Source organism: Anoplolepis gracilipes, chromosome 17 (assembly GCF_047496725.1).
Source record: "Anoplolepis gracilipes chromosome 17, ASM4749672v1, whole genome shotgun sequence".
Lineage (NCBI taxonomy): Eukaryota > Metazoa > Arthropoda > Insecta > Hymenoptera > Formicidae > Anoplolepis > Anoplolepis gracilipes.
The window spans coordinates 3,841,379-3,856,341 of NC_132986.1; the positions used below are offsets into that span (position 1 = coordinate 3,841,379).

At 29.1% G+C, this 14,963-nt stretch overlaps 1 pseudogene; it reads right to left on the reverse strand.

Moving 5' to 3' along the window:
• Nucleotides 1-11,549: 11,549 nt before the first annotated feature.
• On the reverse strand, nt 11,550-14,100 carry LOC140675332 (NADH-ubiquinone oxidoreductase chain 5-like; annotated as a pseudogene).
• Nucleotides 14,101-14,963: the final 863 nt, after the last annotated feature.

The window sequence follows — 14,963 nt, forward strand, 5'->3', positions numbered from 1 at the left end:
GTTCATCTGAGACACCTGCATGTTGGCATTATCGCTATTAATCGCGGGAGAACCGTCGCCTCCAACGGGGGTCGCTACACCACCCGCCACACCGCCTCTAGCACGCAGTGCCCGGGCCATCCGAGAACCCGGGCGGTGAGATTCTCTTTCATTTGTACTCATCATATTTACTGCGTGGTGGGGAGCAAACGGTATATCAACCGAGAGTCCCCGAAAAGCCTCACCTTTCTTGGCCCCACAACTCACCATAGGATTCGGCACATGGGCACAAGACCCTTTAGGGCGCACTAACGCTGAGACACCATTTAGCCGCTACGCAATTAAGCCGTAGTGTTACCAGAAGTACCACGAGGAGGTAGGATGCTCAACTTGAACGTGAGAGGATCACGGGCGGTACCTACGGACGACGCGCGGGTCTTCACGCCGAGCGACTGTGTCCCGACGCCGCCGTTCTCGGGCGGTACCTACGGACGGGATCACGGGCGGTACCTACGGACGACGCGCGGGTCTTCACGTCGAGCGACCGTGTCCCGACGCAGCCGTTCTCGGGCGGTACCTACGGACCTACTAATAGGCGCCGTATGGAGTTCGCTCACACATCTCTTACTTCACCTAGCACGAGGACCCGTGAATCAACGAGGAATGGAACCAGAAGAAGATCCATCTTCTCGGAAGCCAATGAGTCCTATCCCAATAACACCGACAGCACCCAAAAATGAGTCAACTATCGTGAATGCAACAACGGTAAATACAACCACCCCTATTCCCATTGTTTACACTGACCTTCGAGAACGATTGAATGATATCGAACAAATCCCTTCGATAACATCGGGAATTTGTTCTTAAATAAGAGGAGGGGGTGTGACGTCCCACCAAAAAATTTCAAATTAAATTTTTCAAAATATAAACGTACCGCTAGAAATATGAACACAAAGTATGAGATATACATATCTCAACTTGAACTTAATAAAATATTTAATCAAGCATAGTATTATATAGCTATTAAATTGGACGTTGCTTGCATAGAGTATTAACAAAATAATACTGACCTTATCAGTAAAGAAATAAAAAAAATTGTAATCATTAGACTACTATATATTAGTTTTCCAAATAAAAGCTAAAATTATCTTTGTAACAGAAACACTTGCAAACTAATTATATTAGAGTTAAATCATACTAACAATCGCTTTATAAATTTTACATTTTCATAACTATAACAAAAAAAAAATAATAAAAGAAAAAGGAAAATATTATTCAGTGAAGCACATTTCGAAAGGTATACGCACACTAACATTGAGAAATACATATAAGTTAATATATTTAATGATATTAATAAGCTGATTTTATATATCAACATGTAAATCTACATGGAAGACTTTCTCTTAGTGTAATTGATGAAAAATTCTAATATTCTAAAAAGATAACGCACGACAAGTATTATACATATATATCTATATATATATATATATTTAAAGGAGAGCTAGTCTCCTATGCTAAAGTGAAACCATAAGGAATCACGATAGAAAGGAATTATAAATTAAAAATAACAGTATTAAAATTGCATTAATTAAATCTTTCATATGGATACTATATATAAAAGCAGATATGTCAATATAAAATATGTGATACAACAAGAGAGAAAATTAAAGGAAATTTAAATATAATAGCATAAATTAATAAGTGAAAAGAAAAGAAATATTAATGATGAGACATAATAACTTTAAGAACGAATAATAACTCTTGCTATAGTTAAATTAATAAGTCTCTCTTGCTGTAAAAAGAATTATAATATAAGAGTGCGAAATTATTATAATACAAAGAGCCTTTCATTCACATGATGACGCAATAGGCGACGGCGAGAAGGACTTAGTGAAATCGAATATTATTCTTATCTCTTGACGCAGAGACCCGATGAAACCTAATATTATTCTTATCTATTGACACAGAGACTCAGCGAGACTAAATACTATCTATCAACGCAGAGATTAGTGAAATCGAATATTACTCCTATCTATTGACAAAGAGGCTAATGAAACCGAATATTATTCATATCTCTCGACGCAGAGACTCGACGAAACTAAATATTATAACAACGTGCCTCTTGATATTCACGTTGAATATCAAACTGAGATTAAGAAGAGCTCACCACTTCTGACGTCTTCGAAGACGGAGAGTTCCCTCACCAAGATCAAGAATCCATCTCCACCGGATGACATAGCTAACCCGGGAAGTCTTGGATCCACCGGACGCCTAGAGGGAGAGACCCGAAAGTGGGGACGGAGCGCAGAACGTCAGTCGAGCTTGCGGACAGAGGCAGTCGTTCACCACCGGTCATCTAAAACAGTCGTCTTCCTACCTTCAACCTAAAAGTCGCTAACCACTTATCATTTTAATAAGTCGTTCATCATAAGTTAAACAGTAGACGTGAAGAAGTCATCCTAAGTGATAGAATCTCTGAGTCTTTGTTCGCTGCGTCCTAAAATATAATTCAACTTAGTTTTTCTGACTACTACTTTGTGTCGTCAAGGTAGAGTCTTTTAATATTTTAAGATTCATCTACTCCGCGACTCGTTTTAAATTAACTTAGATTTAATACTATATTACCATTGATATCTTTAATCTCGGTACAGTGCGGATGTACCTCTCGTTTTAATTAATAACATTATCATAGCAACTTATATACTTGCAGCTTTGTAAAATTATTTTGACATTTGAAATATACTAGCTTATTCTTGCATTACTTCAAGTGAATTGTTAGATCCAGTGTTCCTACATTCCAGAGCCAACATTTACTATAAACAATTAAATATTATACAAATTTATTACTACAATATTAACTAAATATTAAAGTCATTAGAATTTTATTATTTACTCTATCTGGATAAAGCGATAGCGAGTCCCGAGCCTGGAAAAGAGCAAAGTGACGTGCCCCTCGTTACAGTTCAGGCAGAGCTGAGACTTAGTCGATGAGCTGTCTGGGCGTCGTTTAATCCAGATTGTTAACAAAAGTTAATTTAGAAAAATAAAAAATAATTTACGATAATTTATAGTAGATGCCTGGTACTCGCCGCGCCGGTAAAAGGTACAAACAGTTACGCGCCGCTTTACGCCAACAACGGCAACTTCAAAACCAAATTAATGCTTTTAATCAAACAACTGGAAATAGTGAAGAACTTATTATAGACATACCAAATAATCAAAGGATCGTTGTTGAACTCTTCGAGTGGCCGCTTAGAGCCAGTTGACATCCCCAGCAACCGAAGAACCTTCGAGTTCATTGGATGGCCCGGACCACTGGCGCAGATTGAACTATTTCCTCCTGAGATCTCTGTCGCAGACATCCTCGAATCTGATCCACGAAGAACAGCACGTGAGAAGACACAGGAAAACTCACAAAAATAAAATACTTTAAAGTAAGTCACACACACACATATAAATATATATATATATACACATATTTTTTCTTTTCTTTTATCTCTTAATATTATTTTAATTCAACATTATTTTAATTACACATTAGTAACCATATTACTACTTTATCTTATAATCATTAAAATTATAATAAAATTTTTAGAAAATTTTATTTGCAATTGCTTTCACTATATTAAAGCATTTTCTCTATCATTTAATAATATTATTTCAAATATAAAATACGTAAAAATTTCATTATACACACATATATATATATATATATATATATATATATATATATATATATATATATAATATAATATATAAAACATAGTAATAGTTAATACAACTGTAAGTACACATATATATATATTACTGTTCATACAATAAACTGTTCCTCCCTTAGCTCCTAGATATAACTCACGTATAAAATAGCAACGTATACATATATATATATATATATATGTCTATACTTCACTAAATTAACTATAACAATAAATCTTCATAATAAGCTTTTAGACAAATAAAGTATTAATAAGAATCTTTCCAATCATGTATAAGTATTTATGAAAACAATGAATTTTAACCTTATTTATAGATTAACATTAAATTACTAATTATTAATTTTTCTAATTATGACAAGGGAACAAATAAATAAATAGAAACATATATATATAAAAGAAAGATCCGCGATACTTATCTTAATAAATAATGTCATAAGGAGCATCCTTCTTATAACCACTTTCCTTCTCCATCAGAGACGGTGACTTTTTAAATAAATAATAGCACCGGCCTCTAATTAACCATATTCCAGTGTAAATTCATTTATTTGTACACCATCTTCCCTTGAAAAAAAAAAAACACAAAAATTAAAACATACCTTATTCAACACATTATTATTATTTAGCATATTATTATCATTTTATTATAAATAAGAAAATCCATTCAAAGTATTCATGAGTCACAAAATCCCCTACATAATTAAAAATAATCAATTCTTTCTCATATTCATTACTATATGAGTATAACTTGTTCAAAATTATATATTAATTCATATCAAGCAATTAACAAATCATATTGAGAAAGTTTTTAACCCCTTCTTCTCAATCTATAATAAAACCGAGTCAATTTGTTTATAAATAAACAATCAAGTGACATGTTAAGATAATAATTTTAACATACATTTGCACATTAGGGTAATTGTTAAAACCCTCCATACACATATACTTATAAACAATCCATTTGTTAACTAACAATAATTTATAAACGATATCATATTTTTTTCATCAAAATTTTAGTCAAATTATTATAATTAGACTCCTTTGTAATTACAAAAAATTATTTTTCTTACATAATTTAATTTATAAATTACTTGTAAAATCAAATAACAACGAATCTATCGGAGATACAAAGTTAGAAATTGTCTCAGTTATCCTATCCTACTTGTAAATTAATAATTTCTAACAAATTTTCCTCCTCATGATTAATTAACAATAACGTTTTGTAATAACAATAAAAACCATAAAATTTTATTACAAAATAAATAAATAATTAACGAAATTTCCAATTTGCTTGAAACTTTGAGAATACACTTTTTAGCCAATTTTACACATTTTGACATTTTTTATTTCCGGACCTAATGATCCCAAATACCTTTAAAACTTCTTATTACCACCAAACTAAGATTTATGCAAAACTTGAACTAAATTAAGACGACTTTAGAATTTTGCTATTCAATAAATCACAATTTTGCACCTGTAAAGGTACTACTTTAACTGGTTTATTTTATGCAGTATTCCCTGAATATCTTATAATCAAAATTTCGTAAACTCACCCTTAATTGGTTACAAAATATTTCCATTTGTTTATAAAACGTCAGCCATCTTGTTCTTACTGGTTCATCCTGGGAAGATCGGACCAATTCCATTATAAAGGACTTGAAATGACGATAATCTGTCCTTAATCTCGCCTCTCCAAATCAGTCTATAATAATTAATTAAATGAATTAATTATAAGTGTTATAGAATTTCTTAAATAATAAGTTAGGATAATTCTTAACAGTCATTACTAAATAATAAAGACAAAATCCTACTTTAGAGCCACCCTATATACATATCTCATATACCGGGTGTCAAAGAATCATTGATCATAGAAATTTAAATTTTCAATATCTACAATACACTCAATACGTACTCACAACGAACATAAAATTTTTATCTCTATCTCTCTATATTAGCCTCAAATAAATTGATAATCAATGAAACCAAGAGTAACCGACGCTGAAATACAACAAAATTCTTCCCAAGAACCTGACACTATACTAGAAATATTAATACAATTCTTGGAAGAAAATAAAGAAAACATTATTTATAATTTAGACGATATTATTATTGAGCTTATGAACCAAGCTTCAATTGTAGTGGTTCCCGATCAGTAAAAAAATCCCCTGATTATCAAAAGAGTCAAGACTTAGCTCTCGGCGGCTCCCTGGGTATAGCCAGTTTAAACAGGTTGCCCTAAAAAACTAGAGAGCAACCCTGGTATTGACACTGAGGAGGACGATAACAGTGGATCGCGAGACGTGCGAGCACGTAACACTAATATTCATGGCAAAGCTTACTTGCCTCTTTTTAATACTAATGATGAAGAGTATAACATAGAAATACCTTCATTCACTCTGCAGGAATTTGACACCATTGATACCCAAGAGAATCTATATTCTTCTTGTGGTGCCGACGGAACCCGAGGGTTATCCAAGGCTACAGTTCGTTGTGTCTCTGATTATGATTCTTCTTACCAATTCTCTTCTTCTTCCGAAGAAGACGAAGATGATTTTTCTACGTCTCATAAAGGCTTCTGCAATGTCGTTGATTTCCGAAAGCATCGGATGAGCACGAGCCATTCTTCAACTCATAATCCGTCTCAGTTAGACGAGATCCTTTTTGAAACACCGCCAGAAAGCGCGGAACTTATTTTAAACCTCCTAAGGTTGGAACATTTAAATAAGGAAGAAAGGAATAATCTTCAAACACTGGTTTATAATAATCTAGATAGATTCCATTTGCCTAATAATAAATTGGGAACCATACATGTAACCCATAATTCTATTTATACCACGGATGACTCTCCGATACACACCAAGCAATATCGCTTTCCTCCTATGCATAAAAAAGAAATTGACAAACAAATAACTAAATTACTACGAGACGATATGATAGAATATTCTCTCTCACCTTATAATTCATCATTATGGATCGTCCCTAAGAAACCCGATTCTTCTGGAAATAAAAAATGGCGAATGGTCATCGATTATCGCGCTCTTAATGAAAAAACAATTGGAGACGCTTATCCCCTTCCCAACATAACTGATATACTTGATCAACTAGGAAGCGCTAAATATTTCTCAGTTCTTGACCTCGCTTCAGGATTTCACCAAATACCAATGGAAAAATAATTGTTTCAAATGGCAAAAAGATCAAGAATATGCTTTTAATAATTTCAAAGACCAACTATGCAACAAACCGATATTACAATATCCCGATTTTAACAAACCCTTTAATTTAACTACTGATGCATCCGGATATGCAATCGGCGGAGTACTAAGTCAAGGACCAATCGTAAAAGATCTTCCAATCGCCTATACATCTAGAGTACTTAATAAAGCAGAACAAAATTATTCGACCATTGAGAAAAAATGTTTAGTTATGGTATATTGTACGAATCATTTTAGACCCTATTTATATAGCACTATATTCACCATCGTAACAGATCATAAACCTCTAGTATGGTTACATTCTATCAAAGATCCAACTTCAAGACTTTTAAAATGGCGAATCAAATTATCCGAATATGATTACGATATACGATACAAAAAGGAAACGTTAAATAATAATGCATTGTCAAGAAACCCAACTGTCCAAGTCCTGCCCTTGTCACGTGCTGTGACTCACTGTTATCGTCTACCTAGGTGTCAATAACAGGGTTGCTCTCTATTTAAGTTCTTGGGTAATTTGTCTAAGTCGGCTATACCCAGGGCTTCGCCGAGAGCAGGATCAATGTGTACTAGGAACTAATAAATCAGGGGATTTTTTTACTGATCTGGAATGATGATAATAGAGGCTTGATTTAAAAACTCTTTTATGATATTGTCTAAATTGTGAATAATATTTTCTTTATTTTCTTCTATAAATTGGATTAAAGTTTCTAATATGACTTCAGGGTCAACGAAAGGATTTTGTTGAAATTCAGAATCAGTTGTCTGAGGCCTCATTTATTTTATTTTATTTGATAAGAAGAAAAAAAAATTAAGAAAGTTGAAAATAAAAAGGTTAAATTTATGACATATGTATTTGAAAATGATTAAGAATGTTAAGCAAACGCGTTGAATCTCGTTATTGTATATTTGATATAGTCAGGTGGTCAGAATACAATTCACTCGGCACTAACGAGAGGCTGAGGAAGTTCTAGGAACTCCATGACACCATGACCATTATCGCGTATGCAATGAACGTGATGCACAATGACACTTAAATTAATTAAAGAGAAAATAAAATTCTAAAATTATATCTGCAATAGTTTTAAATTTATTCAATTTAAAGTTGGAATGATTGGAAAATTTCAATTTTGGAATTATAAATAGATTGTGATTAATTTGACAAATTTTCAATTATATTAAAATTGAGATAGGGATTAAGGTAGTTTGTGATAGTAATGGTGGGGGATTAAGTACTTACTGTTGTTGTATAGTAGAATTCACCGTCGGAGCAATTCCAAATATATACTGATTTTGAAAGTTTTAATTTACGACTTGTATAATGTAAGTGCAAATTTCCCAGTAATTAATGACTGCTTTAATATGAAGAACAAGGTTAAATTGAGAAATTTAAATGATTTGGATTTATATTGAATGTAGATATCTCTTTCTTTAAGAGAAAGTCAACTGTTGCACTATGATTTTATTTTTCATAAATATCGTTGATGCATCTATTCACGTAATAAGAAAAGATCATTAAAATTTTTATTGCTCTTATGTAGATATTTATATATGTTAATAAAAGTATGGTTCTTTGCAGGTTCAGCACTGTGTGGTGAGGTGTCATATAAAGAAATGTACAACTGGAATATGGTGTGGTGGAGGCCAGTGATATAATTTATTGTTGTCAAAATCACTGTTTTCGATGGAAGATAGGAAGAAGAGATTAAACAAGGGATGCTCCGTTATTTTTATTATTAAATTAAGTGTAACGAGTAGTTAATTCACTTACATTGATAGATCAATTATTTGCAAATTTATTGATATAGTATTTTAACTTTATAATTCTTGAGAGTAGTATCAGAATGTGAGTCAATTTGTAATTTTATGAGTCAATAGCCTGATCTGTAAGTTATTCAAAAGAGTGAGATATATATATATATATCTAGTATGTATGTCTAGTTAACTGTATAAAAGATTTTTATTTCGAAGCTTGAAGGTGGAACAGTTTATTGCATTAGTCGTAAAAGCATACGTCTGGATTGTAATTATAATTGTTTTGCAAAATTGAAATTGTTAGAGTAATATGATGTCATATAAATGTCAAACACGATGTGTTATAAATAGTAGTTCAATTCGGAATTCTTTTCTTTTTTTATTATATTTTGTTGGAATATGAGTGCGTTTTCTTTTTATTAAAATAGTAATATTCTTCTTGATTGATCATATGCGTATGTATTCAAAATTGTGATTTACTTTTATTAATGTCTCTAGTTTTGCTGATTTTCCTGGGCCTTTTCCTCGTACTCTGGACGTCGTGGATCTCCCTCAGGGATGTCGGTGGTAGAGGTTGAGGCAGGATGCAGCTTGATTTCAACCAAAGGTCCGGGCCAGCCAATAAATTCGAAGGTTCTTCGCGAGATGGGAGCTTCAACTGAGTCAGATGCAGGAAGCTGATCGAAAAGTTCTACGACAATTCTTTGATTGTCCGGTACATTAATTGGATTGTCTTTTCCTACTTGGCTGAGACCGTTATCACTGTTCGAAATTTGTCTCTGTCGGCGTAAAGCGGCACGTAATTGTCTATGTCGTTTACCGGCGCGACGAGAACCAGGCATTTACTATAAATTATAACCAAAATTTTATTCTAATTTAAAAAGTTATTCTTTTCAGTTTGACAATCTGGATCAAGCGACATTCAAGCAGCTTATCGACTAAGTCTCAGCTCTGCTCGAACTAACACGAGGGGCACGTCACTCTGCTCTATCCCAGGCACGGGTCTCGCTAACGCTCAAGATCCAGACGTACGTTAAAGATTTAATCGATATTAAATTAATTATAGTAAATACTGGTTGGAGGTGAAGGAACACTGTATTAAAATAATTAACTTGTGAATATTCTGAAATAAGCGACTATGTATTTTAAAAGCTTGAAGATTTTACAGAGATTGCAAATTATGATTATAAATGTTGGTCACAATTCGAATGTAAAAGGAACAACCGCACTGTACCAGAAATTGGAGATTAATTAACAATAAAGTAGTAATTCTAAATTATAATGTAGAGTGAGTCAAAGCTCTAAATTATAATATAAGACAAGTCGCGAAGACGAGAAAGTAAAGTATTATTAAAGATTTACCTTGACGACACAAAGTAGCTGACGAAAATTAAGTTAAAATTTATTTTAGGACGCAGTGAATGTATAAAGATACAGAGACGACTTTTCACGACTTCGGACTAACGTTTCGGAGAGATGTTGAAGTGACTTATTAAGATGAAGTTTGGAAAGCGACTTTCAAGGTTGATGGGTTGTTGGCGACTGTTTTAGATGACTGGTGGTGAACGACTTTTTAGTTTGAATGATGGGGAGCGATTTTTTAGTTTGAATGATGGCGAGCGACTTTTTAGTTTGAATGATGGGGAGCGACTGACTCGGTCCGCAAGCTCGATTGACGTTCTGCGCTCCGTCCCCACTTTCGGGTCACCTCTCTCTAGGCGTCCGGTGGATCCAAGACTTCCCGGGTTGGCTTAATCGTCCGGTGGAGATGGATTCTTGCTCTTGGTGAAGGAACTCTCCGCCTTCGAAGACGTCAGAAGCGGTGAGCTCTTCTTAATCTTAAGTTGATATTCAGCGGCGAATATCAAAAGGCTCGTTGTTATAATATTTAGTTTCGTCGAGTCGCTGCGTCGAGAGATAGGCATAATATTCGATTTCACTGGTCTCTGCGCTGACATAATATTTAGTCTCGCTGAGTCTCTGCGTCAATAGATAAGAATAATATTCGGTTTCATCGGGTCTTTGCGTCAAGAGATAAGAATAATATTCGATTACACTAAGTCTTTCTCGCCGTCGCCTATTGCGTCATCATGCGAATGAAAGGCTCTTTGTATAATAATAATTTCGAGAGAAAAAATTTGATTAATTTCTATTAATCTAAAAGAATCTCCCCAAATAAAATTTATTTTTTTGAAATAATATTTTTTTGAGCTTCTAACTCAATATTTAATGAAAGATTTCATTTTATTTCGTAAATTTAGTAAATATTTAATTAAAACTATTAGCTAAAACCAAAAAAGAGGTAAATTATTGTTAATAATTATATTGAATTTATAAAAATTCTAGTTCATTTTTCTTTATTATTTATTTATATAGTTTAATTAATAAAAACCTTATATTTTCATTATAAAAATAATAAATTTTGTATTTATAAATAAATTATTTAAAAATAAAATCTTATTATCTTAATATCTTCAATATTATGCTTTACAAAAATTTAAGCTATTTAAATATAAATTACTTTAAAAATTAATTAATAAAAAAAATAATCAATAAAATTAACACTGAAATAAAAATAAATATATAAATTTTAAATAATTTTATTTTAATTACTAACCTATTTATTATTCTATAAATAATTTTCTTTCCTATAAATTCAACCCATATTTTATCTATCTCATAAATGTTTAATCTACAAACTATAATAAGACTATAAATTCATATATATATATATATATAATTTATAAATCATATAGATCTAAAAAAATAACTAAATATTAATATATTAATTAAATTTTTAATAGATACAATCAACCTTAATAATATTCCCACAAATAATAATAACATTGTAGTTATTTTTACATTTACACTCATATATAAAAAATAATTATCAAAAAAAAAATATTCACATTAATATAGATCCTCTAATTAATCTTAAAATTAATAAAACAAACATTGATAAATTCATTAATTTATCTTCTTTATAGTAATAAAATCTTGAATTTTTAAATGAACCAAAATAAATATAATATATCAATCGTAAAGAATATGATACAGTAAGAGAAATTGACAAAGTAATTATTATTAATAAAAAAATATTAATATTATTTAAATAAATAATTTCTATAATTAAATCTTTAGAATAAAATCCGGCTAAAAAAGGAACTCCCATTAATGCCAATCTAGAAATATAAAATCTTATTATAGTAAATGGAATAAACTCATTTAAATTACCACATAATCGAATATCCTAATTATTATTCATTAGATGAATTATAACCCCCGCACACATAAATAATAATGACTTAAAGATTGCATGAGTCAAAAGATGAAAAAAGGCTAAAAAATTAAACCTTAAACTTAAAATTATTATTATTAATCCCAGCTGACTTAAAGTAGACAAAGCAATAATTTTTTTTAAATCATTCTCAAAATTTGCCATTAACCCAGATATAAATATAGTAAAAATTGAAATATATAATAAAATTTTCTCAATACCCCTATTCATTAAATATTTATTAAAACGGATTATTAAATAAACCCCCGCAGTAACCAAAGTTGATGAATGAATCAAAGCTGACACTGGGGTTGGGGCGGCTATAGCTATTGGTAATCAAACAGAAAAAGGAATCTGAGCACTTTTTGTAACTGCTGCTAAAACAATTATTCCTAAAATTAACTTATAATTTCCCATAAAACTTAAACCTCAACTCCCAAATGTAAATATTAACCCAATTCTTATTAATAATCCAATATCCCCAATTCGATTGCATAAAACTGTCACTATCCCAGAATTATATGATAAATAATTCTGATAATAAATCACTAAACAATAAGAAGTTAATCCTAGCCCATCTCACCCAAATAAAATTCTAATTAAATTAGGGCTGATAATTATTAAAATTATTGATAAAACAAATATAATTACTAACTTAATAAACCGATCAATAAATATATCATCGCCTATATAAATTATTCTATATAATATAATTATTGAAGAAATTAATATAACTACCCCAATAAATAATGATGAAACTCAATCAAATAAAATATAAAATTCTACATTAATTGAATTAAAATTAAAAAAAATCATCATTCCATCATATATCTTAAGTTCATTAGATTTAAATATAATCTTATAAAAAAAATAATATAAAAATAATTATTATAAAAAATGAATAAATAAATAAATTTATAATAATCTAAGATAAATTTTTTTTATATCATTAATTTCACAAATTAATATTTTATTTTAAACTACTTAAATAAATAACATTATAATAAAATAAAGTAAATAATAAACATTTACTTATTTATTAATTAATATTATTTATATTAACTAATATAATAAAATTAAATTCTATTTAAAAAAATTAATGTATTAAACTTAAGTTTAAAATTATTAAAATTAAAGGAATTAAATGAATCAAAATAATCATATAATCTTTTAAATAAATTATTGAAAATTTTTCCTCAAAATAGTTAAACCCATGCTGAATATATGAATATAAATATAATGAATAAGCACTCCTAAAAAAACAAATCATTATTATATAAATAATAACAGATATCTCCCATCTAATTAAAACTCTAATTATAAAAATCTCCCTAAAAAAATTTAAAGAAAAGGGGAAAGAAAAATTAGCAGCACATAATAAAAATCATCAAATTCTTAAAGATGGGAAAATATTTAATATTCCTTTATTAAAAAAAATCAATCGACTCCCTGACCGCTCATAATATAAATTCACCATAAAAAATAAACCCGATGAACATAGGCCATGAGAAATTATTAAAATATAGGCACTAATAAATCCTAATTTTATTATTGTTAATATTGAACATATTATCACATTTATATGCACAACAGATGAATAAGCCACCAAACTTTTTATATCAATCTCAACTAAACATAAAATACCAATAAACAATCTTTCTACAATTCCAACCCTAAAAATTACATATCTATACTTATTCCTTTGAAAAATAAATATTATAATAAAACGTAATAAACCATACCCCCCTAACTTTAATAAAACAGCAGCTAAAATTATTGACCCATAAACAGGTGCTTCAACATGAGCCTTGGGCAACCAAACATGAAAAATAAAAATTGGTAGTTTAATAAAAAATGCTATAAAATAAACTAAATAATTTCAAAACCCCATATTAATTATTATATTTTTTATCAATAAATTAAAATCAAATGTTATATTATGCTTATAAATTTCAAATAAATAAATTAATAAAGGTAAAGAAATAAATATTGTGTATATTAAAAGATAATAAGATGCTGAAGTTCGTTCAAAATTTAACCCTCAATAAATAATGACAATAAATATAGAAATTAATCTTAATTCAAACATTAAATAAAATAATATCAAATTTATAGAAGAAAAATAAATAATTAAAATTAATAATATAATTTCAAATATTAACATCTTTTTCTCATAATTTTTTTTAATTAACCTGTCACACCCCTCCTCCAATTGAATAACTATTCTTATTAAAGCTAAAATTCAAAATCTTAAAACTAATAAAAAAAAAATAAATAAAAATTAAATCCTATAAATACCCCAGCCCTAATTCAAATATCATCCTTAAATATAAATTTAAATAAAAATAAAAATCTAAAAATAAAACATGAATTATAAAAAAATATAATTTTTTTATTTTTTATTAATAAAATTATAAATATAAAAAAAAATAAAAATTTTATCATATTAATTCAAAAAATAAATAACAGAAATTTTATTACACTATAGTTTATACTAAAACATTAATTTTGTAAATTAAAGATATTTATTATAATAAATTCGTATAAATTATTAAATATTTTAATATAAAATAAATATTAAATAAATTTTTAATTTTTTTAATTAAAACTTATTAATATTAAATAGATAATATAACTCATTCCCATGAAAACGAACAATAATTACTAATAAGGTTAACCCCAAAACTCCTTCACACACCCTAAAAACTAAATAATAAATTATAAAAATCTCTTATTAAATTTAATAATAATAAAATAATTATATATATATATATATACATATAAATTAATAAATCAATATAAATAATTATATAATTATTTTATTATATAATTCAAAAAAATAAATCTATTTATGCCATTAATCTCCAAAATTAATATTCTTTTTCTAAACTATTTTTTGAAATTAATTAGATTTTCATTAATTTTTATCAATATATTCAATTTATTTAATTTAATTAAACTAATTTTTTTCAATTCCTCTTATTTATGAACAAAGAATTACTTACTTTTACTATTTTAATTTTTTTA